This window comes from Zalophus californianus, chromosome 8 (assembly GCF_009762305.2).
Source record: "Zalophus californianus isolate mZalCal1 chromosome 8, mZalCal1.pri.v2, whole genome shotgun sequence".
Lineage (NCBI taxonomy): Eukaryota > Metazoa > Chordata > Mammalia > Carnivora > Otariidae > Zalophus > Zalophus californianus.
The window spans coordinates 76,911,472-76,938,263 of record NC_045602.1 but is presented as its reverse complement, the minus strand read 5'-3'; the positions used below and the strand labels follow the sequence as shown (position 1 = coordinate 76,938,263).

The following is a 26,792-nucleotide window of genomic DNA, read 5'->3' as shown; positions in this document are numbered from 1 at the left end:
ATTCTCCCAGAGGTCAAAGGAGGGAGACATGAAGAGGTGTTTGCGTTGAGTCTGGAAGGGTGGGTTGGAGCTGGACTTGCAGGACTGGAAGGAAAGGCCTTCTTGGAAGAGGAACTGAGGTAAAAGAAAGCACAAAATTCTAACAGAGGGTTAAGGAGGGGAGGGATGAATTCGTCTGGCTGGACCACAAGGTGCGTGAGGGGCAGCAAGGGAAGTCAAGTCGAAGTCTGGGTGGAACCAGGTCAAGAAACAGGATGGATAAAGGAGAAGCTCACTCAGTCTAAGGATTTGGGCCTTTCAATAGAAAGTTACTGAGATGTGGGTGGTGGAGCTGGTTTTGAAGCTAACCATCGTAGTGCCATCTTGGGGCCAGTGGACGTTCTCTCTTTTCTCTCCACACCTGCCTCCCTGAAAAGATCGAAACTCTTCCCCCTTCTTGGCTGAGTCAAATGTTCAGCAAAGATTGTGAGTATTAGCCATTTGCTTTGAATCCTACCACTTCATACTCTGTCCCTTTGCCCTAAGCATCTGTGGCAGAGAGGATAAGAAGGAAGCACAGAGAGTGTTACTCATACCTCAGGATAAATTAGTGCTTCGGATCCTTTCTAGAAAGTGGATTTGGCTTGGGAGAGGTATGGGGGATGAGGGTACCAGGTGGTTGTTGGGTTGGTAGGCACCGTAAGAGAAATAGGGAAGACAGATGTGAGTCAGCGCGCATGGCCCACTCTGCCCTTCTTTATGGGATCAGCTGGATGTGGCTCCAAGGTGTTCAGCTCAGAGGAGAGAACCCCAGGCCCCAAGGCAAGGGCATCCCCGAGAGCCAATGGGAGGAAGCCCAGACTCCCCTCGTGGATGGATGGACGAGGCTGGTGCCAACCCTTGTGGCCTATGTTCTCTGAGTGGGGGTGGTGCTGCCCTCATCTCACTTTCCTGATGATTCTGATGGGCACCACAGGAGTCAAATCCAGGGGGCATTTCTATACTTCTTAAATTCCTCACTTGGCTTTAGGTAATAACTCAGCCCCCAGCACTATTATATCTCTTGATTCTCTCTCTTCTTCTAGTCTATGTAGAGGGAGGAAGGTGGACCAGTTGTCCCACTGGGGCTGGTCCTGGATTCTCATTCTCTGGCAGATATTGAGGATGGGGCTTGGATCTTTCCTTCTACCCCATGGCACATGAGCGTGAGTCCAAGGAGCTGGGACTATGCGGGAAGAGGTGCCTGTGACCAGCCCCCACCTTGCTGCCTTGTTGTGCTCTGAGGAAGGGGGGAGAGGGCTCTTCCTGGCCGCACCAGCAGCCAGGCCAGCGCTTGTGGTAGGCGGTGTTTATGAGAATGCACAAATGTTTATGTGAGATTGCCAACTGGTTATTTATGAGTCTTTCAGCCCTTCCCCAGTAAAAGCTGTTCCCTCAATGTTCTGACAGGCCTTGCATCTGTAACTAATGTGTCACTCGCTCAGCTAATGCAGTTCACTTGTGTTTATTTTTGCAGAAAAGCAATTTATCCAGCCACTCTGAAAAAACCGGCCTGTCAGGAGCCTTCTTTGGAGCAGAGTGTTTTTCCTCAAAAGAAACTTCCAAATTGCTCTCAGTGCAGGGCGGGCTTTTGGTGCGTCTTCCGGAACGTGTCCGGGGGTCTGTCCTGCGTGCGAGAGTGTGTGGCATGTCTGGCGTGGGCCCTAGCTCTGTCTCCAGGATATCGAGGTGTATCTTTGTGCCTCCGTCTGTCCGGACCTTGGGTGGGTTTGAGATACTTTCTTTATAAAGGTACTGGTTGTGGGGCTGGATTGAACTCTGCCTTCCCTCTGGTGGAGATAAATCAAAGCTGGGAAAGTAGGCTGTTGGCAGCTGAAGGGCCTGGAGGAGGCGGTTGGAGGAAGGCGGGGAGGAGGGCGAAGGTTAAAAGGGAGGATGACTGGCTTCATGGCAAAAGGAACATTAGTGCTGGCAGGCGAGGCCCGTGACTATAAAGCTGCGGAGGAAGGCTGGCTGAGCATCGGTCCCTTCCTGGGGCTGTTAATTTTATCATTCCCACTCTGTTTTCCTTCAGGATTGGCAGTAAACCTTCGGAGTGGAAAGGCTGCTCTGTGGGCTTGTTTGGGGATGCTGTAAGAAAGGGAGCCTGAGAGGTCATTTCCTGCCACCCAAGCGGATTTCTGGGAAATGGCACCAAGATGTGGGTGGGGGGGAGGGGTGTGGTACACCGAGGCCCAGGGGGGCAGGAGTCTGGCTGAGTGGGTGGGGCCTGCCAGAAGGAAAAAGGGACACCCACTTGGGCTGGCAAAGGGCCTGGCCGCCTCTGTGGTCCTCATTCTCATCCCATAGATGGTTCCTCTGACTCTAGCCTGTCAATGACCCAACCTGGGCTGGGCGGGAGAGTCCAGAAGGCTCCAGGCAGACCCTGCCCACTGCTGGACCAGCTCCTGCTGCCCGTGGTCCATGATGGCAGGTCAGCAGGAATGACGGCCTACTAGGATGGTGGGGCCTGAGCCGCGGGCCAGAGGGAACTTGGCGCTCAAGAGCTGAAACAAGATGTCTTCTCACAGCTCAGACCAAATCTTCGCTGCCTTGTCCTGATTTGCAGGAAAATATCAAGTACGTGGTTCGAAGTTTCTCAACCTTGAGTCTTCTGCCAGTAAGATTTCATTAAACCTTTGGTGCCTGCTGAGTGATAAGTCAGTCGACATTTGTATACTTCCCGATAACTAGACCATTGTGCTCTGCCTGAAGGCCGGTTTTTTATGGCCCTGGGCTGTGGCGATGGTGATTCTGTCTGGCATCCCTAACCTGGCTGGCTGCGATGTGGGACGACAGTCAGGCCCGACTCATGGTTTCTCTGGCTAGGTGACATGCATGGTCACTCCTTTGCGTCCCCATGACCTGAGTGAATTTGACTTCGGAGTCTGCTTTTCCTTTTGGCTGGGGTGTGTGCTTGTAGGAGGAAGGTGAGGGGAAGAAGGATGTCAGGAAACTCCAGTTTCCAGGGAGGGAATTCAAAGGGGGCAGAGTTGGGGGTCCCGGTGGGGGTGGAGGCGGTTGAACAGTACTATTTCCTCTTTTTTTTTTTTTAAGACTTTATTTATTTATTTGAGAGAGAGAGAATGAGAGAGAGAGAGCACATGAGAGTGGGGACGGTCAGAGGGAGAAGCAGACTCTCTGCCGAGCAGGGAGCCCGATGCGGGACTCGATCCCGGGACTCCAGGATCATGACCTGAGCCGAAGGCAGTCACTTAACCAACTGAGCCACCCAGGCGCCTCTATTTCCTCTTTTGATCTATCCATCTCCTTCGCCCCTTGAGAAGCCTCCTGTCCCTCCCTTCAGTGCCCCCCAGAGGGCATGTGCCCTTGGCCTCCACCCCCAGAGCCTCTCCCTTTCTTCTGCTTCAGCTTCCTCCCTCCCTCCGGTCACCGTGGGGCCGAAATCTCCTTGCAGTTGAGGTCCTTCCTAGGCTGGTGGTCTTCCCTTGGTGGTGAGTTGGAAATCTCTGGGGTGGGCGCAGGCCTCAGTCCCACACACACCTTCCCTCTCCTGTGGCACAGCGAATGGGTTGGGGGAGCTTTGAGTCTGGGGGTGGGGGCAGAAGGACCGAGGGCATGATCGTGTACTAGGGAAAAGAGGCTTGCTTTAGAATCTGCAAAGGAAAACGCAAGCCCACAGCCCCCCCCCCCCCCTGGTTTGAGCGTCGCCTCCCTTTCCAGCACGGCTGTATGTTGGGCTCCCAGAGCCTCTCCCTCCTGCTCGATTGAAGGTTGTACAACAAAGTTGTCTTCTCTGCCATGGCTCCCTCTTCTATCCCAGGCGGGCTGGCACCTTCTACCTTGGCTGCTGCAGGCCAGGGATGATGGACTGTCCCAGGAACATACACATCATGGAGCCATCTTATCTCACTAGCAACATTGTTCTCAGGTCCTAAAGTGAGGATTCGCAAACTCCAGTGCACACAGGGACCCAGGAGGTAATGCGAGGGGAGGAGAGGCAGGACCCAGGAAGGAAGGTCAAGGGCCCTGGGCCTCGGGGTTGGGAAGCAGCGGGGAGTGGTGGGCACCGCAGCTCCTGGACAGTATGTGCTCCATCCAGAGTGACAACCCCATTCTCAGCAGGGCCATGCCCACCCAGGGAAGCCAGTTCTCCCATGTACAAATCTGGTCTTTTATGGAACTGTCCAAAAGTTACATGCTGGCAACAAACCTCAATCTAAAACGTGGTGTGGGCCAAGAAGAACATGCCTGCCGGCTGGCTGTGCCTATCATGAAATAAGGCAGAGCTGTCATTCTGGATGTTTGGAGATGTGCACCCTGACTCCCCAGCCCTCCTTGCCCCAAACTAATTCCGGGATGCCCAGAGCCCATTTGCCGAGAGCAGAGCTTTAGCCTAAGCTGTCCCCAGTGGGGGGGCATAGGCTTGCTTTCTCTCCAGGCAGGGACACAGACCCCTGTTCTTTCACCGAGTACCATCCTGTGTGGAAGGCCCCCCTGGACCTGGCCTCTGCGGAGCCGGGGGCAGGGAGGGCAGGCAGTGGTCATCCTGGCTCAGGGCACCTTATCTGAGCAGGTGACAGATGGAATGTCAAGGACGGTTTCTCGGTTTCTGGTTTGTGCAGTGGAGGATGTGGTGCCTCCCCAGAGAGGGAATGCTGGAGAATCCCTGGGTTTGGGGGGAAGATCCTGACATCTCCGGATTCTGCCCTGTTTTCCTAGGTCGGAGGTAGGGGGAGGGCAGGGGGTGGGCAGCTTTTGGCCTCAGATGTGGCATTGTGAGTATGGCCTTGGATCTCCCCATGTGTAGCCCCAGGTGGGGAGCATGTTCTGGGCTCAGCTGGGCTCCCCATAGACAGCCTGGCAATGAGCACCAAGCTCAGGAGGTACACTCAGATTGGCTCCAGGGCCACTGGGGCTTCTGGGACCCTCTAGCGGCATGGAGAGTGCTCAGGGCTCAGCTCTGCACTTTAGAGTGTGACCTTGGGCAATGATGTCACCTCCTGGGTGCCGGTTCCTTGTCTGTAGAAGAGTCTGGCTGGTTGCTCTCCAGCATCCAAGCAGGCTACAGGTTCTCTGACAATTACTCTGTTGCTGGTTGCTGCCATGGCTCAGTCTGGTCTTTCAGAGCAAGGATGGGACTTCACCACTGAGGCCGCAATGTCCCGCAAGGCACAAGGTAATAGGTGCTTAATATATGCAGAATGAATGAGCAAGGTCCTCGGCAGCAGGGAGCTAGTCACACACACAGAAAATAGGCAGGCAGGAGACCCCTGGGGCAGAGACACTCTTGCTGTGACTTCATCCTGGCTTCTGGTGGACGGGGGGGTGGGGTGGGGGCAATACAGGCTGAGGGCCACTTGGGCCTTGAGCCTGGAGCCTCTCTCCTAGCCCAGCAACTTCTACAGCCTGGCTGGTAGGTGCCACGGGCTGGGCTGATGCGGTCCCGTCCCGCCCTACCCCAGAACTGCCTCAGAGTGCCCACCTTTCCAAGTCCTTCCGTGTCTCTTGATGTTCAAAGTTAAAAAAAAAAAAAAAATGCACGTTTGGCAAGGTTGCAGGGAGTCAGGCTGACATATTAGAGAATGAGATGTCAGCTGGGCCACACCCAGGGGCCAGTTCCGCCACTGGAGGGCCGGAAGGGAGCAAGACCCAGGCCCAGACCCCTAGTCCTCGGAGGAGATGGAGCAGAAGCATAAGAAGCTGTAGCCTGGGTCACTCGGGGTGGCTTTGGGGTTTGCGGCTGCAGCCATAGCCCAGGCCTGGTTTCTGGGCCAGCACAGCTATGCGGGGCCCCTGGTTTATCAGTGAGGCCTGTTTGGAGGGAGAGGAGAGTCTAGGTTGGGTGAGGGTTGGGCCATCTGGGAGAATCAGTCTACAGGGTGACAGTGGAGCTCTGGGAACTCAGGCAGGAATCTTGGGGTACATCCTTTCACCCTGGCCTCGAGCACAGTGGGGGCTTTGTGATTGCTTGCCATCACTCTGCTGAGTGCCCGAGCCCCACTCCCGGGGCAGCCAGAGGTCTCTCCCGAGTGCCTCACCAGTCTCATCCCTGGGTGATGCAGGAGTGAAGTGAGGGATCCAGGTTTGGCTGTGGGTACATTTTCTCCCCCAGGGACGTGGCTCCAAGCGGCATCAAGTCATGGGAAAGCTCTTTGGGGATTTTGGACTTGGGCGATACTGGACGTGAAGCCAGGACTTTTTCTTTCATCCTCCATTCCCTTGGGGCTTCATTCTCCTAAAAATACTGTTATTATAAAATAATTCAGATATACTAAAACAAACAGTGATATAATGGACACCGGCGTAGCCACAAAGCAGTTTGGGAAATAAAATTACAAATCTAGTAGAATTCACTTCCCTTCCACCGCACCCCCCTACTATCCTATAGCTGGTGTTTTTTCATGGTCACAAATTGAACTTTGTACTAACTATGCAAGTTTTCTGGAAGTATTTATAGAGTTATTTTTCATGCTTTATGTAAATAGCATCATTCTAATATGTATTCTTGTACAATTTGTTTCTCCCCACTCAATGTTTACGAGATTCCGGTATGTGGACATGTGTAACTCTGGCCCCCTTATTTTCAACTCTGCACTATTGTCATTCTATTGCATGAGTATGTCATTTCTCCGAGGAAGGCTCCTTGCAGGCCCCGAGGGGCGGCTGTGCCCACGGGGTGGGGCGGGGGGGAAGGGGGCCCTCCCTTGTGTAGGGAGCTCCAGTTCTGTGAGTGCTCCCCACCTCTCTTGGGGCCCCTTTAGGGCTCCAGGGCCCTTCTCTCCCTCCCCAAATCATTGCTTCATGGGGGAGGAATGCAAGTGCCTTTCAAGCAGCCTGGTGTTCCCCATAAATCAATTTTGAAAGTCAAACTCCAGCAGCAGGGGCCACAGCTGCACCCAGCTGAGCACGCCCCTGGCCTGGGCGGAAGGGGTCATGTCCCCCACAAGGAGCGGCACCTCTTGCGAGGACAGGACACACTGGTAAGCCCTTCTCCAGCACCCAGGGGAAACTGTTGGCAGAGTCCTCACCCTGGCTTGAGGCCCACCCTCCTGTCTGCCCGACCACTCTGGCTTGGCCCAGTGGCCTCCAGGGCGGGCTTTGCCTCCTGGCTTGAAGGATGTGGATGTGCCAGTGCTGGGGAGAGGGGAGAGGTTCTGGTACCTGCCGGGTGCAGCCTGTCCTGAGGGGCTTACCTTTCAGACCCTGGGGAAGGAGAGGGACAACAAACCCCTGCTCTAGTTCAGACCCCCTGCAACACCCAGAGCTCCTAGGGCCACATTATGACTTTTGTGGAACGATGTACTTTTGCTTCCGGGAGACTCTTCCTTCATAAAAAAAAATTAAAAATTATGCTTTATGACTGTGCTAGTATAAAGGTGAATATAGCCCAGGTAGGATTCATTATTATATTAATTATTATTATATTTATTCCGATTTTAAAAGAAATGCCTCTGTTTTTCGGAGGCTCCTAAAAGAACCGAGGGCTGTGGGCAGTGGGCCTGCTGGGACTAACACAGATTCCAGCCCTGCCCTGATGCCTGCCCCAGAGCCTCCCACACCCTCCCCTTGTGGATGGAGACTGCGACCCCTCCGTCCTCCGCCTGGCTGCTTGGTGGGGGAGAGGTGGGCTCCCCTCAGCCCCACCCCCAGCCTCCGCAGGCCTCTCCCACCTCAGGAACAGAGGGCTTTGTGTGCTTGGCCCTCCTTGTGGAGGCAGAGGGCAGCCTGACTCGCTCTACACGAGGCCCAGCGCAGAGGCACCAGGCGGATCCTTCTGGGGCCTTCTTTGGTGTTGGGTGGGTGGCAGGAGCTGACTGTGGAAGGCCCTGCACGTTTCCAGATCGCCCCGCACCAGGATCACTGGTGCGGAATGCTTGTCCAGCCAGGTGGAGGTGTGATGCTGCTGAGGGCAGGGCCCAGTCCGTTAGTCTGCATTTTCAGGGTGTCGATTGTCCCCCATCCTGACGGGTTTATTTTGAGGGAGGCTCTGAGTCTGTCTTGGGGATTGGGGGATGGGGCAATTATAGTAACTAAGGAAGGGGCTCTGTTAGCTTGGGCTGCCACTGACCTGGTGGCTCAAAAGACGGATGAATTTGCTCAGGGTTCTGGAGTCTGGAAGTCCAAGATCAAGGTGCCAGCAGAGTTGGTTTCCTCGGAGGCCTCTCTCCTTGGCTCACAGGTGGCCGCCCTCTTGCTACCTCTTTAGGTGGTGGTCCCTCTGTGCGTGCACCCCTGGTGTCTCCCTGCGTGTCCGAGTCTCCTCTCCCTGTAAGGACACCCGTCAGATCGGATTAGGGCTCATCTAATGGCCTCATTTTACTTTAATCACCTCTTTAAAGACCCCATCTCCAAATACAGCCACATTCTGAGGTGCTGGAGGTCAGGGCTTCAGTGTATGGATTTTGGGGGCATACAATTCAGCCCATACTGGGGGTGATGGAGACCACAAGCAGGGCCAAGCACAAGATTACTCCGGGGCACCACACCGGAGGGAGCGCTATTCATATCATAGATACTGTTATTATTTGGAAAACTTTTTCATATATTTACAGTAATTCTGTTGGCTCCAAAGGTGGGCAGTGTGTAATTCTTATGGCAGATTTCCTGCAGATGGCAGTAAAGTGCTTATTCTAACACTATATGTATATTACAATAATTTCTTGACCAATGGAAATATTGAAGAAGGAGCACCTTTTTCTATATAGGCACATATTTTTGGACAGGCAGTGGCCAGATCACTTTACTGCGAAGGGTTCCAGGCTGGCTTGGAGGAGCCATGTGACCTCGGTTAGGCATATTGATTGAGTCTGAGCAGGGTCCTAAGACCATCGTGGTTCCACGGATTAAGTTTAAGGAGGGAGATCTTGTGCCTCCAACAGCCTGATGGACTGGGCTGGTCCCGAGGCTATGGCTTCTCTTGATCTTGTAATGACCCTGTTCCTTCAAACATTGATAGAATCTACTCTCAGAGCCTGCGGAGGAAATATGAGGGTGGTCTTAAACTATCCCTGTTCTCACCATCCAGTCTGGGACCCTTGTGGCCAAAGCTGGGGATGACCACCCAATCCTCCTCAGTGAAGGCTTCTGGAAGCACCTTCCTTCTGTCTGAGAGCTATCTCATTGCCCTGTGCACAGGGCCATCTGGGTTCCTGAGATCCCCAAATTCAGGTCTGACTCAGTCACATTTAGGTTCAAACACATACTCAGGCCTAACTCCTTTCCCCAGACCACCACACTCAATCCCCGAAGCTTTCCCGTGAACTCGATTCTATCACCCTCTTTTCATGGCCGTGCAAACAAGGGCCAAGGGCATTGGGTGGCTTGCCCCAAGTTCCATCGCCACGTGGCAGAGCAAGATCGGGACCCAGGCCCATCTGATTCCAAAGCTGAGAGCAAGGCCGTTTGCTTGGTTCTGCAGAGGGCCTACACGACAAGTGTGACCGTGCTGCCTGAGCGTGTCAGTGCTGCCCTGTGCCCTGGCTCCTTGCCGGGCCTGCTGGGCGGCAGGGTCATAGATGAGAGGCTCCTCCACCCTCTCCTCTGGTTCTGCCCCCTCCTGCTGCCCCAGGAGGCAGCACCCCAACATTTTCAGCTCCAAGACTGGCATCAAGTATTGAGCACATTTTGGAGGTTGGGGGGACACTCTGAAGCTCTCCAACGAGCAGACAGGGGCAGATGCTGTCTCCATGTTCCAGAAGCCCGGAGATGTGTGGCAGCTGGACCTCTCCATTCCGCCCCCGCGCCGTCCGCCCGGGTCCGTTTCTCTCACTGCACCCAGCCATAGGTGGGGGCGGTGCGAATGGAACTCTCCTCTTTTGTTTTAGCTAAGGGGCCTCTGCCTCTGGGGCCGAGCCTGTTGGAGGATGAAAATGACCTTGCCCTGCTTCGGGTCACGTTTTTGCCCTCTCCTGCTGCGGCTCTGGGAAGAGAAGGGATGGGCTTTGGCCCGAGCCCCAGCCCAGTGAGGGTGGCCAGGCTGCCCAGCCCACCTCTGGGGTCTCTGGGGGGGCAGCATGGGGTATGTGTGTGCGCGCAAGTCTCTGGGTGTTGACGCGTGTACTTGCGTGGTGCATATATGTATGCACACACATGATGTGTGGTTACGTGTTAACACGTATGCTTACCTGGCAACAGTGTGTGTTTGCAGTGTACACTGTGTATACGTGTTTGCCTGTGTGTTGTGTCTGTGTGCGGGTGTGTGTGTGTCTCTGCATCTGCACACACATGTGCACCTTAGATGTCTGGCAAGATGGACACTAGGCCCGATGTGGTTGCGAGTAAAGTCTTGGGCCTTGTGTCCGGTTTCTCAGCGATCCTGAATGTGACCTTTCACCCTCCCCTGTGGCTGTTGAGGTCTTTGCCTCGAGACCAGAGAATTTTCCTCTGGAACCAAGTGGGCCTCGCTACCCCGGGGAGGGCAAAAAGCTACTTCCAAAAGCCACTGGGGTCATCGTGATGCTGGGGAGCCTGGAGCTGATGGGACCTTGTTTAATTCTGAAGGAATGTGTGTGGGTCCCGGCCCAGCAGAGCAGGCCCTGGCCTGACGGGGAGCCGCAAAGCACCCGGCCAGCCAAGGCTGCCCTGGGAACAGGGAGTCTGGCTGGCCAGAGGCAAGCCGTTCCAGAGATGACAGTCACACAATCAGATATGGCTGGAATGGGCTAGGGGTGAGAGAAGCCCACAAATGCCTTCCTCAGAGCCTCTGGGTAAGTGTGCCCAGCTCTGTGCTGTGGAGAAAAAGCAGGGAAGTTTGGACCTGCTCTCCCCCCCGCCGGCCCAGTGCTACACTTGAGGGAGCGTGGCATCTAGCAGAGAAGAGCAAATCCCCCAACAGGGTAAGAGGTGTATCAAGGTGGGGGTGGGCGCAGCATATGGTGTGGAGAGGAGGCAGAGAGGAGCCATCTCTGTGGACTGTGGTCATCAGGGAAGACTTCTTGGAGGAGGTGAAAGTTTAGCTGGGCCTTGAAGGGTGGTGAGGATGTGGAGGGAAAAAGGACATTCTAGGAGGAGGAGAGGACTTTGCAAAAGATGCAGAGATGGAAAAGGGCAAGATCTTCATGGAATGACGGTGCCCACACAGAGGGGGTCTGGGAAGGGAGGAGTGGTAGATGAACGGGAAGGTCAGCTCCAGTCTATCAAGGGGGCTCTGAGTGCCAGCCAGAGTTCATCCTTAGGCGATGGGGAGCTACTGAAGATTCTTGAGAGGGGAAGTGACCTGATGAAAGGAGCGGGATGTTTAGGAAGAGAGACTGGCCAGACGATCAGGTCAGCTGCTGGGTGGGGACAGAGGCTGCAAGAGCAGAAAAGGGGAAGGTGGGGGGTGCTTGGGGTGATGAAGCATAGGGCTATGAGTGGGCCTGAGGAGAGACGGTGGCAGAGCTGAACCCACTCCACATTTTGTCACTCTTGGACATTCTTCAGGTCCCGTTTCTGCGTTTGGATCCCCCTGGCTGGAGAACACCATGTCAGCCTGAGACGGCTCCTTGCCCACAGGTCAGTGGAACCAGATGGGCCTGGGAGACAGAGACAGAGGCTGGGCCTTAACCCAGCCCAGGACCCAGCCCGTCCTTTGTCATCCTGCCCCGAGTGGCCCTGGCCTCTGCAGTGGGCCTCTGCGTACCTCATCTGCTGCCACCAACAAGCAGCATCTGTCGCCCGAAGCGGGTGTGACTCTGAGGGGCAGAGGTAGGAGCCCTTAAGTGTGAACGGTCTAGGTGAGTATGTGAGAGTGCCACGAGTGTGATGTTTGGTCCTCGTGAGGGGGTGCAGGGTCCTGCCCAGACTGGGTGTGTGCACAGCGCGGTTGGCATCTGTCCAGCCCAGCATGAGGGCACACACAGCCTGGTCCGCGTGGGCCCAGGGCCTGGCATAGAGTGAGTGTTTGTTGAGTGAATAAGTGTGAATGTAAGCACAGCACAGGCCCCTGGTGCAGACAGACTTCCAGAAATGGCCGCCGTAGCCAGCTAAAACTGTCCTCACTAGAGGCCTCGGCCTCTTCAGTGTGTAGACAATGGCTTAGCTATCACTCCCACCCCGCCCCATACACCCAGGGCAAGCCTGACGGTGCATGGCTGGGGCTGGGGCCATGACTCCACCTTGTGCCTCCCCCGTGTCCCCTGCCTGGCCTCTGCAGGCTGGAACCGCAGCCCCCTTCACCCATTCTGAGCTCAGTGTTTCCTACAATTATGAGGTAAAGCATGGAGAACATCCCTGGAAAATGGCCTAGGCTAGAGGTGGGGCTAGCTCTTGCCCTTGGGAAGGTCCTGGGGGGATGGGGCAGGAGTCCAGGTCTTGTCTGGTCTGGCTAAGCAGACACAGGCTTCCCTTCCGGAGGTGAAGATGATTTCAGTCTCGCAGAGTCAGCATTATCAGCCAGTTTGGATTTTTCCAAGCTGGGGATGGTAAACCTCTCTGGCAGGCATGATGTCGGGATCCCCAGTGACTGGTCGTGCCTGAGGAGCCAGAGGCCTGATGAATCATGCGGGCCAGGATCTGGGCTCCTACACTCATGGGCCAGACTGTGGGGCTCCTTGGCCAGGGCCTGAGCGGGCTTGGAGGCGCTGCCTGCCCTGCGCCCAGGTTCTCTGCCTCCCTGCCCCCTTCCACAGCCTCCATATCCACTCCGTTACCCCTCTGCCTCCCCCTCCCCAGGTGCCCACACAGGCTGGGGTACACCCTCATCTGGCACCCGGCCTGTGCTTTCCCAGGAGCTGGCTCCTGTCTGGGCCCATCAGGGGACATGAGCTCCTGTCTCCATGGGTTTGTGGCACTCAAGTAGCTCGAGCCCTGGCAAAACGCACTATTTGGCTGGTTGTAGTCTTCTTCAGAGAACTCTGAGTCATGCTCCCCTTCACCTTCCTGGCACTTTTAAGGAGTACCTTCCCGCCTATGGTGGTTTCATCCTGAGGCAGACTCAAAGCAATGCTGGGCCCCTCCACATTGGAGCCTGAGGCAAAAGGGAAACTCAGTAAGACCGATCCTGTCTCTATTAAAAAATCTATTTCATTCATCCATTATCAATATTTTGCGTTAGTTTTGATTTTAAAAAATATTGCATTAAAATCGGACTTTCTTGCCTGCTGAATTTTTGGGCAACCCCTCCATTTTGCACTTGAGGTGAAGGCAAAGAGAAGGGAGCCCTTGGTCTGGGCCGGGGAATGTCCTGGGGGTTGGAGGCTGACCCGAGTTCTCCCCTTCCAGGAGCGGCTTGTGGAGCCTGTGGGTATGGGTGCGTGAGGAGGCTGGAGTGCAAGACCACACGTCTCAGAGCTTCTGCTCATGTTTCCCTGGACCTGAGGGGCAGGCCTGGAGGAGAGGGCCCAGCCTGGGGGTTAGCCCAGCGAGTGAGCGAGCGAGCAAGAGAGTGAGTCTTTGAAGGTGGAAAGAGAAGCCAGGGAGCGGAGGGAGAAAAATGTCGTCTCTGACACCAATTTTCTATGGAGGCGGGCTGGCGGGGATGAGACTGGAAAATGAGAAAGCTGGAGGCTTTGAAAGGCAGTAGATGACAGAGCCACAGGCGATGGTAAAGCCCCCTCCCACCAAACTTCAGTGGCCTCGCTCCACACACAGTGGCCTTGTGTGAGCATCCTTGGGTGGGGGAGCGGAGGAAGGGGGTGGATTCTGGCGTTTGAGCCTGTCCATGTGGAGGTGGGGCCCCGAACGTGTGCAGGGATGCTATCTGCCCTCTGATCTATTCAGCCGAAGTGGTGCTGGGGCAAAGACTGGTAGGCAGAGTATAAGTGATGGGATTTGGGCCAGTTCTTCCAGATTCTCAAAGGTCAGGTACCTCTGCGTACGCATCTATATCTTAGATTCCCAGGACCCTGGCTTGCTGCCCACGGTGAGACCTTTGAACATTTTCTTCCTCATGAGCCCCTTCTCCAGTGGATGGAGGGAGCGAGCAGTTACTGAGGGGCCCGGGCAGTGTGTGTCTGGTGGGGGGGAAGCAGCCGGTCGTGCCTCCTTGTGGTCAGGGTCTGCGGGGCCCAGCCTGCAGCCTTGGCCGGAAGCCCTGCCTGGGCTGCACATGCAGACACATTCCTGGGACCAGGGCCACGGTGTATGAAGGAGCATCAAGGACGCCTGGCCTATGGAGTCAACTCCCCTCTTCCTGGGCTGTCACTAAGGGTCTCCTTAGGGTCTGAAGGATTGGGAGCCACCCCTCCCCCAGCACACCAGCTACCCAGATGTTGTCTGTGCTGATTCTACTAAGGCTACATGTGAGTTAGAAGGTGGTGGAGACTCATGGGGGTCTGACTCCCATTCCTTCTGGCTGCTCTCTGAGGCTGCGCTCATCCAAGTCAGCAACACCACCTCTTACCCTGAGGTCTCCACCCCTCTCCCTCAGGTGGGGGCTCCTTCCCGACTGGGGCTGAGGTGGGTGGGGGACCCCCTTTCTCCTTCCATCCTGTAACCTCCCTGCTTGTCGGGATTCAGCCTCAAAGATTTGCCTCCGGCAGGTTGTAAATTCAGGCCCATGCTCGGTCCCTGGGCCACAATCTTCCCATCTTTTGCTTATTTTAGTATTTCCCTGCTTATAACTCCTTTGTGCTAATTGCAGGCAACACGGATGGTCGGGAGAGCATAAAGTTGACTGTCTCAGTGGCTTGAGGTGAGCACTTAGAGACTCACCCCGCTGCCCATGTGGAACACCCCCCCACGTTTGAGCTCCTGCCGGTTTGGGCCCCCCTTTGCTGGTAGTGGCAGTTTCCCGCCCCTTGTCACATTCCATCTTCTCGCACAGCCCTCTGGAGTGCATTAGCCGTCACTGGTTTCTCCGTCCCACAGCTGGAAAGCTGAAGCACAAAGGTGAGACTTGTCCCTAGGTGTACCCTGCATCGTCCCAGGAGGTGGCAGGGCTGTCCCTAACCCAGGCCTCCTGAGTGCCCCCCCCCAATGCCTGAGCTGGGGGGCTGGGAGCCCCTCTGCTGGGGGCCTACTCATCAACGGTCTGTTTGCCCCCATGGTGGGCCCCCTTTCCAGGCCCTGGGCCGCACACCGTCTTCCTTGCGGGGCTGGTCTCGCCCATCTCCCCGGGGACTCTGCGGTGCGAGTGTAACATGTTCTGCCGGGGTGCCGAGGGAGGGGGCAGATTTCAACGGTGTGCCTCCTGGAAACCACATCAAATGGGGTAGCTAGGAATTAATAAATAAATTTGGGAGACAAGTCAATTACCCTCCCCCTGTGCCCCATCCCTGGGGGCACACAGCAGCCTGTGGTTCTCAGCCCGAACCCGCCTTCCCGGGGGCAGGCCCAGCGAGTCAGGCAGCTGGCTTCTGTCAGATTAGCTGGGCGAGATGTGACAGGCCTCTGTCCTCTGGGGAAATGGCTCCCTTCCTGGGAGGTGGTGAGGACATTCCCAGGTTGCTGTGTTCCTGCCCTCTCCCCGCACCCCTCCCTGTTGTCTCCCTCCCCTCGTGGGTGTCCGCATCACAGCCCCTCCCACAGTCTCTTGCCCCAAGTCCCACAGCACAGCCGTCAGGTGCCGTTGCCATGGCTTCGGGAGACGGCTGCAAAATGCACGTAGGGGCAGGAGGGCTGCCTTGTTAGTCTCTTCCAGACACATGGGCACTATTGTTATTTCAAAGACCAGACAACTTGTTGCCTCAGAAAACATTTATTCACTCAGCAAATATTTTTAAATGCCCTGCTTTTGGTGGTTTTTGCTAGGTTGTGGAGATACAGAGAAAAGAGACACCTGGGAGCTTAGAGCTGTGTGGGGAGGTCAGACCCTGCACAGACAATCCACCATGCAGGGCACTTTAGGATGAAATGTGGGGGCACCTAGCCCAGCCTCGGGGGCTCCCCAGGGGGGGGTTCCTGAGTAGATGCCACCTGGGCTGCCTCCTGAGGGTTGAGTTGTCATCCAGGAGGGAGGATGTAGAGTACCGTTCCAGATGGAGGGAACAACATTTGCAAAGTCTCAGAGCCAGGGGAGGGCTGTGAGCTGCATCACAGGGTGTGGAAGGAGCAGGGGGGAGGGTCCAGCAGAGGCTGACTCAGGTGTGGCCTTGAGCTGTACGTATTTGTGAACAAGGTTGCGTGGGGCAGGCAGGGATGGCGTGAAACTTTTTTCTTTTAGCCTTTTTTTTTTTTTAAATACTGGTTTTTGTTTTTTTTAATTAAAGATTTTGTTTCTTTATTTGACAGAGAGAGACACAGCGAGAGAGGGAACACAAGCAGAGGGAGAGGGAAAGGGAGAAGCAGGCTTCCCGCTGAGCAGGGAGCCTGATGTGGGGCTCGATCCCAGGACCCTGGGACCATGACCCCAGCCGAAGGTAGACGTTTAATGACTGAGCCACCCAGGTGCCCCCTCTTCTAGTCTTTTAAAAGTGATTGGATTACGGATTCTTTTCAGCTTTCTGTGTGTGTTGGGCATGTGGGGTGCTGGGTGTTTTTTCTATTTAGGAACAGCACGCAACTCCATAGAACCCAGCAGACTACAAAGAGAAAGGAAAGGTCCCCAAAATACAGGGGGAGCATCTTGACAAAAATGAGTCCCCTTCTGACATATACTGCCCCTGAATGTTCTTTGGTTGTGTTATGGAGGCATGTTCTTCAGATAAAGTATTCTCAAGTTTTAGTATGCACGATGATCACTCGGGAAATTTATTAAAAATGTGGGTGTTTGGGATCTGACTTCCAGATTGGGGGGGCTCAGCGGTGTGCATTTTTAATAAATTCCCATGGTAAATCAGATGCAGTCAGAAGAACATGCTTTGGAAAAAACACATTCCTAGAACCTGGAAGATTTCATCTGCGGAATTTGCTTGCAATTCAGGAGGCTGCCACCAGATGGCAGTGGTGCTTTGTGATGGATCTAGGCAAAGACCTTTTTTTTCTATAGGGACTATTGCTGGAGGCACAGTTCTTTACTGCAAGAATGTATCAACAAAAGATAATTTTTCTAGGTGATTTCTAGGACTATTGGTCATGAAATCTGCAATTTCAGAGCTTAGTTTTAAATTTAAATGGACCCTTCAAACATTAGAGCTGACCTTTCCAATACAGGGTCCACTGGCCTTGTGTGGCTTTGAGCACCTGAAATACGGTTTGTCTGAACAGGGATGTGCTGAAAATGTAAGAAACACACTGAATTCGAAAGACTAAAAAACAAAACAAAAAAAGAATGTAAAATATCTAGGTAATAATTTTTATCATGATTACATGTTGAAAGTACAATATTTTGAGTTAAATAAAATTTTCTTATTAAAATTAATGTCATTGTTTCTCTTTACTTTTTCAAAGGGAATACTAGAAAATGTAAAATTACGTATGTGGCACGCGTTCTGTTTCCATTGGGCGGCACTACATTAGAAAAGGCCCAGACTTGAAGTCCAAAGACCTCCATTTAAGTTCCAGTGTAAATACTCATTGCATGCCTTTGGGCAAGTCGCGTACCTTCACTTAGTCCCCATTTCATCATCTGTAAAAAAAGGCATAATTACAGCAGGCCTTCTTACTTAAAAGAGTTATTTAAAAGACCGAGTGAGATAATGCAGCTGAAGGAGCTGTGTAAACTTTAAAGCATCACAAAGGGATCAAATTACTATTGTGTGGTTACTGATAAACAGGAGAACCCAGGTCAGAAATCTCACAATTCATTAGGGCACCCCCAGCACCAAGGTCACTGGATTGGGCTCTTCCAGATTCTTGAGAGTTTACAACCCACCCACCGAGTTAGTGCGTGCCCTTTTGAAACGTAAAATTATAATACGGGTTAGAATAGTGATTCAGGTTAAGTAATTGGAGGCAACACAAGGCATACAAATCTTCCTGGACTTAGGTACTGATAAACCAACGCATCGTAAGTTGAAAATAGTATGTCAAAAATGCATTGAATACACTTAACCCACTGAACGTGATAGCTTAGGCCTGCCGACCTTACATGTGCTCAGAACACTTATATTAGTCTACGGTTGGGCAAAATCGTCTAACACAAAGCTTCTTTTATAACAGTGTTGTATATCTCATGTAATTGATCGGATACTGTACTGAAAGTGAGATGCAGGATGGTTGCAGGGGTGCAGAGTGGATGTAAGGATGTGGGCTGTTGACCCTGGTGATCGAAAGCCTGGGAGCTGGGGCTGCCACCGCCCAACACCACGAGAGAGGGTCGGACCGCATATCGCTAGCCTAGGGAAGGGTCCAAATTCCAAATTCCAAATTCCATGTTTGGTTTCTACTGGACAGGTATCACTTTTGCACCATCACAAAGTCAAAAAACAAAAACAAACCTCCCAAAAACCATAAGCTGAACCACCATAAGTCGGGGATCATCTGTATATAGTTAATAGTGAGTCATTTGTTTTTCTATTTGAAAATAAGCATTTATTGAACTAGGACTGTAGGATTGGAAGGTTGGGTTAGTGGGGAGAGTAGCATTTTGTCTCTGTTTGTGAAGGGGTTTATCATCTGAGGGAACTGAGGACAGACAGAAATGATAGGAGGGGAGAGAGGAGACAGACCCTGGAAGCCACCAGCCTCAGGGCCAGTAAAGGGAACACTGGTGTTAGGAATGAGTGACGGGGGGCTTCCAGTTCCCGACTAACTCTCCCTCTCCTCTTCCTTACTAATTAGAATCTCGACCTTTTGGGGGGTTGGCAATTGGCCTAGCTTAAATACTACATTTTGGGGCCTCATCTGAAGCTAGGGGTCCCCACACAACGCAGTTCTGGACAATGAGATATAGGCAGAAGTTGGATTGGGCTTCCACGAAATCCCCATAAAAGGGAGAGACATTCAAACAGGGTGCACACAAGAGCCCTTGGCCCTCCTTCTTGCCTGGTCTGTGGGTGTGATGGTGGGAACTCCGGCAACCATTTTGTGATCGTGAATTTAAAATTCTCACCCTACCTTGGCAGAGGAGAAAGCTAGAATGAGCCTGAGACCGGGCTAACATCGTGCCCATGCTAGACTGCTCTGAATTTCCAACCTTTGATGTTTTTGTTATGTGAGAGAGATGCTTCCCTATTTTGTTTAAGCCACTGTTGTTGGGGTTTTCTGTTCTGTGCAGCCAACCTGATTGCTGAACAACAGTGAGCATCTTAGTGCTTATGTCAAAGCCCCCGGGCTCCATTCATCTGTGATTTTGTTGGAGTCTGGGGCCAGAAGGTCACATGGGATAGATAGGGCCATTTTTAAGCCCCACTGCAGCAATCTGGGTGACAGTGAAGTGTCCTTCCCTCCTCGGTAGGACCAAGAACCACAGAGAAGGAGGAAACAGAAATACCACAAAGAGCAACATTTAAGAGAAGTGGCTATTTAGGTGCTTACCGCTGCCAGCCCACCCTATTTCATAACTTCTCCTGTGTAAGGGTCTAGGTAATGCAAGGGGAAAATTAATCGGCAAAATAGAGTTGAATTTGAACTGATATAAAACAACTATGAAAACACATGGGGCACCTGGGTGGCTCAGTCATTTGAGCATCCAACTCTTGGTTTCGGCTCAGGTCGTGATCTCAGGGTCCTGAGATCGAGCCCCACGTCAGGCTCCGTGCTGAGTGTGGAATCTGCTCGAGAGTCTCTCTTCCACCCTTCTGCCCCTCCTGCTTGCTCTCTCTTTCTTTCTCTCAAATGAATAAATAAATCTAAAAAAAAAACCCCACATAATATAAAACTTACCATCCTAAACATTTGAACTGATTTCTTTTTAATATCACTGTTTCCATCAGGTTTTCCTGCAGCTCCCATCTCAGAAGACCAGCCATCAGATGTTGCCACAGGGAAGGGGTGGGTGGTCATCTTTGGGGCTCAAGCCGACTGTCTGACCTCATTATTGAGATGATGGTCTGGACATCCAGGCTCTGTGGAAATGAAGGGATTGCTAAAAAGACCCTTCTTTAACATATGCAGGGTCAGCCTTGGTGGACTAGATAGCAGAGTTGACCACTCCCCGTGTGGGAAGGGCTCAGGTAATGACAATGAAGAGATGGCGAACTACCCCTTTGCAGCCCAGGGCCATGGAGGAAACATGCTAAGAGTAGCAAGGGGCGGGAGGTGTGTGCTCTGATTTCTTCCATCCAGGGCCCAGTGCTGGTGTGGCTGAGGGGATGCTGAGAAGAGAGGGGTCTCACTCCACCCCGTTGGGGGTTAGAGGAGGTCACTTAGAAGCCTGCCTCTGTATCAACCTGTGGGTGGCCTGTGGAGGCATAGTGGGGTTAGGAAGAGGGAGGCGCCAGGTCAGCTTTCTCCCCTGGATGGGCCTGAGAAGTGTCCCTGTGAGCCCAAAAAAGGCTGGAAAGTAGCTGAGCGTGTGACTGGGAAGTTTACCAGAGGGCTTGTGGCAATAGGAATGAAGTTGCCCCATAGCCAAGGGTCATAGGGTAGCGAGCTATGCTAGGCATCCAGTGAGAGTCCCAGTCAGACGTTAGGGGACCAAGGGTAAGGTGAAGTCTGCACAAGATCAAGAAAGCAGAGCAGGCTTCTCTGGCCATGGACTTCAGACCACTACTTTAGACTCCTGAGAGGAGTATAAGGCCCTGTGTCAGTCAGCTTTTGCTAGGTAAGGCTGCAGTAACAAACAGCCCCACAGCTCTGTGTCTCAAAACAGCAGTGTCTTGAGTCGCCTGGGTGGCCCAGTCAATTAAGCATCTGCCTTCGGCTCAGGACATGATCCCGGGGTCCTGGGATTGAGCCCCGCATCGGGGTCCCTGCTCAGCAGAAGAGTCTGCTTCTCCCTCTCCCTCTGCACCTCCCGCTGCTTGTGCTCTCTTGTTCTCTCTCAGATAAATAAATAACAATCTTAAATAAAACAAAACAAAAAAACCAGCGGCGTCTTTCTCATTCACGTCCCACGTTGGTGGCTGTGGTCAGCTGGGCTCTGCCCCGTGTCTTCTCAGTCTGGGGCCCTGACTGAAGGAACAGCCCCAGTGTGGACCACATGGTTCTCGGGACAGGAGAAAGAGTAAGAGAGCTGCGGGACACTGACACTGGCTCTCAGCACATCTGCTTGAATGTAGCACATGTCCCGCGTTCTCATGCCACTGGCCAAGCCGGATGCACGGTGGCCACATCAGTGGGGTGGGGAAGGATGGCCCTCCCACTGAAATCCCTGCGAGTCACATGGTCATGAGCAGAGGTGTGGTGCCCTGTTTCAGGAAGGGGTCATTGCCTCCGCTAGCAGGCCGGACCCATTGCAGGACGAAGTGCTTATGGGGACCAGACCATGGCAGAGAAAAGCTGCCGTGTCTTCTGCGGTATGATCCCAGCAGGACTGGCAGCTGCCCTCACAGACTGGAGCCTCTGTCCCCCTGGGCCTCACCGTCACCCCTGCCCGCCTCCCAGGGAATGCAAACACAGACATCCACGAACCTTTTTTTTTGCTGCAGGAGCTGTTTTCCTAACATTGATAGGATCAACCTGTTCTGCACCTCAAACCTGTTTTTAAAAGGACTTTCCTGCTTTCTTTCTTTTTCTTTCTTTCTTTCTTTCTTTCTTTCTTTCTTTCTTTCTTTCTTTGCTTGCTGAATATTTTTATAACATACTTCGCACAGAATAAACAGAACCTAGGAGAACAGTTATTAAAGAGCTAGAAAATGCTTTCCTCACACTTGTCTTCTTTTATTTCTTCCTCCCTCAGATGGGTGGCTCTTGGTTGGGGCTGTGGCGGGTGAACCTGAGTGAATGAGCTATGAATCGTGACAGGCTATCTGACAAGGTGCCTGGCATCCACCCTACCTCTAAAGGAGCTGGGACACCCCCTCACCGAGCCCTCCAGGCAAATTCTTGCTCAGCTCCATTTTGTTAATTTATAGGTTGCTGAGCACTCCCTTCTCAGCTCCTGGGGCCACTGGGCTGGGCTAGCTTGACAACAGGTGTGGGGGGTGGCTGCACTCGGGGGACGGGAGGGGAGAGGGAAGGCCTCTTTTCCCATCACTTCAGCCCCACCTTTCAAGGTGCCTAATACTCCACCATTGGAACCCCTGCCCTTGGGCCCAGCACAGACGTCAGGAAGGTCCCACGTTAAGCTGTGAAGGCCGCAACACAATGAGTCCCTCATGACCACCAGAGCCAGGCTGTAGGAAGGCGCTGGGGAACTGTGGGAAGCGGGGAAAGTTCTTGGAGGGGGGATGGGAGCTCAGAAAGGGGTGGAAAGAGTGACCCAGGTGAGAGACCTACGTACGCCACCAGCAGCCCCTTCTGTCTCCAGCTGACCTTGGCCCTCCCTCTACAGTTGCAGCAGGAAAGGGTGCACATGGAGGAAGCAGCCTGGCTTGTGTCCCTGGGCGGCTGGAGGACAGGCATGGGAGCACTTCGGGGATCAGCTGGGTCTCCTTCCTCCCATCTCTCTGTGGAAGGGTGGGGTCTCTGCACTGCTCCCATAAGGTGTCCCTGCTGGGGGCAGGGTGGTCAGCGGGAAGGGCCCTGGGCAGCTCGGCATGGGTGGGTGGGTGAGGGGGGCTGTGGGTGGCTGAGGAGCAGGAGAGCTCTTCCCTACTCCCAGTCAGCCCACTTCCCAGGACCCTCAGAGTGCAGAACTGAAAGGAAGGCTTCCGGGGGCCTGGAGACACCATTTCGACCATCTCCTGTGTGACGCATCGTGTGGTTTTTGTGGAGGCGGGCCCTGAACGCCCTCTGCCATAGCTCTCCCGAGAGCCCTGGGTGGCTGATGGACTCACTGGCTCTGAGGAACTCATGGCTGATACCAGTTAGAGGTGTACCCCCTCCCAGGGGGATCTGCCCTTTAGTAGGACTCACTGGAGGCTGGATCACCAAGGGAAGAAAGGAGAGAGAGATCATTTGAAGCAGGGAGTGCTTCTGCTCACTCCTGTCATGAAGGTAATACTAGACAGCACCCATATTGGTAGAATATTTTAGAATTTGAGAAGCCATTTCACATATGGTACCTTACTTGCCCCTCCATCAATTGATAGAGGTAGGCATTTGCAAACAAAGAAACTGAGGCCCAGAGAGATCAGGGATGTGTCCAAGGCCACACAGTCGGATGGTGGCAGAGCTGGGTCACGGAGTGGATTCTTTCCCTCTGAGCTAGGTCCTCTCTCGGGTGCTGGCCTGCAGGGGCTCAGCCTGGGCACAGGGGTGTGAAGAGGGAAAAGCCCCGAGAGGCATGCGGAGGTGCGGATGCGATGGGAGATTTGGACTCACAGGACCTGCCTTAGGATCAGAATTCCATCTCTTTCTCAGACGTTAGCTAACACCTCAGAGCCTCAATTTCTTTACTAGTAAAGTTGGGATACAACCCCTCCTCCAGTCTCCCCTGCTAGGGTTATTGTGAGGACCAGAAATGAGATTCCGTGATTGAAGAATGGTTGCAAAATGCAAAGGGCTGCCCTCACGCTCCATTCCAGGAAGCGAGGGCTGGACTCTCTTTGCGCTGTTCACACCCTTCCTTTTGGGGGAGGCAGCAGGCTCAGAAATAGCCTTTGGTTCTCTCCTCCCTGTTTCCCCCGGGGATTGGGGCTGAGTGTTTTCTTCTTGAAAAACAAAAAAATCAAAGCAGTTGCCGAAAACCCAAAAGCTCATTTCTGCTTCCCCTCAGCTGCCCTTCTGCTCTCTGGGGCCAGGAGGAGAGGATGTTGCTGGAAGCCTGGATTTAGCTCGAGCCTTCCAGAGTCCTCCCTGCCCCGCAAGGGCCGCCGGCAGAGGCCTGGGCAGTGTTTGCCATCTGTTCCAAGGCCAGTGCTGGTGGGACCCTGATCTTCCTTGGGAGGTGGGGCAGGGAGAGAGGAGCCTGAGAGCACCAAGGAGCCACCTGGACATGCCAGAGAAATGGGTCCTCTCCTCTTAACCAGAAATAATGATTCCCTGCAACAGACACCTTTCTGGCCATTTGCAAACTGGTGTTCAGAATCCTGTGAGTCTCTTTTTCCTCCTCTAATGATCAGTGGATGAGTTCTCAGGGCATGTTTATCTTTTTCTAGAAATAGGGAGAGGCCAGTCGCAGCACACGTGTTGTGTGGGCCAGCCAGACGACAGGTCCCAGATGGGCGAGGGCCACAGAGTGGGGGCTGTGGACACGCCTTCCCTCCCCGGACCCAGGGGCTTCCCCTGCGCTGGTTAGGTGGGCCCCCTGGTCCACTGGTGTCTCCTCAGGGGTGTCTGAGGAGGATCGTCACTCAGAACTTGGTGATGGCAGCAAATGGGATTCGTTGAGAGGAGGCTCACCTCTCTACAGATGAACTATAAACAATCTGTTTTCTCAACAGTTCGGGAGTCCTATCCGTGGCAATCTCAGATAATACAAGGTTTGTGTCTCGTGTTAATTGCCAATCCCTCTTCAACGGGAAACTGAGAAAGGAATGTTCCAGTCCACGTTCTCGACCAGGTTTCCAGCATGTCCAAGTTCTGCCCTTTCTTCTGACCTTCCTCTTGCTCCAGACCATTTTGAATCCCTCTTGTGTGCATGCCAGCGATGCCCTTTCTTCTTAGGGCTTGCTGCCTAGGAGACTCTTAGTTTCCCCAACTTCCCAACGTTGGATTTAGAATACAGAGTTCAGTGGGCCTGTTTTCATAGCTCTGTTTTTTTTTTGGTTTTTTTTTTTTTTGGCTGTCTGCTCCACCACGGGCTGGCCAGGAGCCTGGGGGGTGGGGGGCGGGGCTCCCAGCCAGCATACATTCTGCTAATGAAGCGGGCTGTGCCCAGAGCCTTCTTTCTGCCACCACTGGGTAGGTACAGTTCTTCTCTTCGCCTCAGATCTTGATAGGAAAGGCACAACGTCTGATTATTATGTCCAAGTGTTTTCCTCTATTTTACAATAGAAGCATTTTCTAAACTAATTATCATGTGGCTATTCACTACCACCTACCCGTATACACCCCCGCATGTGTTATTGGAACATACTCACCCAAAGACCGGGCGTGAGGAGGCATTGGAGGCTACGTGTCTCTTAGCCTGGTTTCTAAGGGCTGGGTACAGATTGCCCAGGGAGGATCCAGGGAGGCCGATCATGTAGTTACAGGGTTTGGTTTGAGGGGTTTGGGAATTCATTCCAGGATGGGGAGGAGTGGCTGGCGAACACATCACCTGCCTGGTGGGGTCTGGGGAGGGACCCACTGAGACAGAACCGGGGATTCATTCATTTTCCTAAATAACCGATGGTCAAATTCTTCTTTAACAATTGTCTTCTTTGACAATTTCACAATGGAAATTAGGAAATATTTTTAACTAAATGATAGTAAAAAGAGTACATTGCAGAACATGTACGATGTAGTTAATGCCAGACTTAGAAGAAAATTTACAGCCTTACATGCTTATATTAGAAAAGAAAGGCTGAAAATCAATGATTCAAACATCCAGCCCAAGGGGTTAGAAAAATAAATTCAACCCAAAGAAACAAAATCCAAGGCAAATTAAACACAAAGAAAGTAGAATGGTAAAAATAATGAAGATGTGAGCACAGATTAATAAAATTGAAAACAGACAAGCAATAGAAAGGAACCGCAAAGTTGGTCTTATGAAAATACCGGTGAAATTAACAAGCTCTTGGCAAATTCAGTCATGGAGAGAGGAAGGGGGAGAGGGAGAGAGGGAAGGGGGAAGGGGGAGGGGGGTGGGGGGTGGAGGGAGAGGAAGCAAGAATGAGTAATTGATACCAACAATGAGGTAGGGAATTGAGATTCTACAATAATGGAATAATAATTCTATTATTAAACAGACAGTAAGAAGATATCATGGACAACTTACGCCAATGTGTTTGATAACTTAAATGAAATGGACCAATTGCTTGAAAAAACACAACTGAAATTTGCCACAAGTAGAAAATCTGGAAACTCAAAACTTACAGAAATTGAATCCTTAGGGGGACCTGGGTGGCTCAGTCAGTTGGTTAAGTGTCTGCCTCCAGCTCAGGTCATGATCCCCGGGACCTGGAATCAAGCCCTGCATGGGGCTCCCTGCTTGGTGGGGAACCTGCTTTTCCCTCTCCCTCTGTGTGCCACTCCCCCTGCTTGTGCTTTCTCTCTCTTCATCAAATAAATAAATAAATAAAATCTTAAAAAAAAAAAAGAAAGAAATCGAATCCTTACTCAACCCAATATATGCTTCCTGCAAAGGGAACTCTAGGCCCAAACACCACCAGGAGCGAATTTTACCGAGCATTAGAGGAAGAAATAATGGCAGTATTACATGATCTTTTGCAGAGAATAGGAAAAGGGGAAACATTTCTCAATCTGTTTTCTGAGTCTGATAAACCCTTGATACCTGATAAGGACATTACAAGAAGGAAAAATTCCAGGCCTATTTGTTTCATGAATGTAGATGCAAAGTTCCCTAAAGAAATATTAACAAACCAAATCCAGAGATATACAAAAGATACTAAATTGTGACTAAATTTGGCTTATTACAGAAATGCAAGATTGGTTTAGCATTTGAAAAGCAATCAGTTTGGTTTATTGCATTAATGAGATAAAGGGAAAAAGCATAAGATCATCCTAATTGGTACAGGAACATTATTTAATAAAATTTAACCTACACTAATTGAAAGCACTCTTAGCCAAGAAGAAACAGAACCAACAGGATATGTGTGTGTTTATGTGCGTGTGTGTGTGTGTGTCTGTGTGCATAAAGAGAGAGAGGTTTTAAGCAATTGGCTCATTGGTTCATGCAGTTATGGAGGCTGACATGTCCCAAATGTGTAGAGTAGGCCACTGGCTGGAGAGCCAGGCAGGAGCTGACGCTGCAGTAGGACTGGTAATGCTGAGCAGAGGTGAGGATGTGATGCCCCGAGAGCTCTTACCATTGCTGGTGGCGGCATAAGTTGAAAACTATACGAACATGTGCATACCCTATGACCCAGCAAGCCCACGCCTAGCTATACACCCCCTAGAAATGCATTCATAGGACTCCCAAA

General features: G+C 52.5%; 1 long non-coding RNA gene across 1 annotated transcript; it reads left to right on the top strand.

Annotated features, from left to right (window-relative positions):
• Positions 1–2,303: 2,303 nt before the first annotated feature.
• On the top strand, positions 2,304–16,190 carry LOC113937945. The gene is made up of 6 exons (XR_003524764.1): positions 2,304–2,598; positions 11,404–11,475; positions 13,183–13,345; positions 14,543–14,593; positions 14,726–14,790; positions 16,132–16,190. It is a non-coding gene; the product is annotated as an uncharacterized LOC113937945 (long non-coding RNA).
• Positions 16,191–26,792: the final 10,602 nt, after the last annotated feature.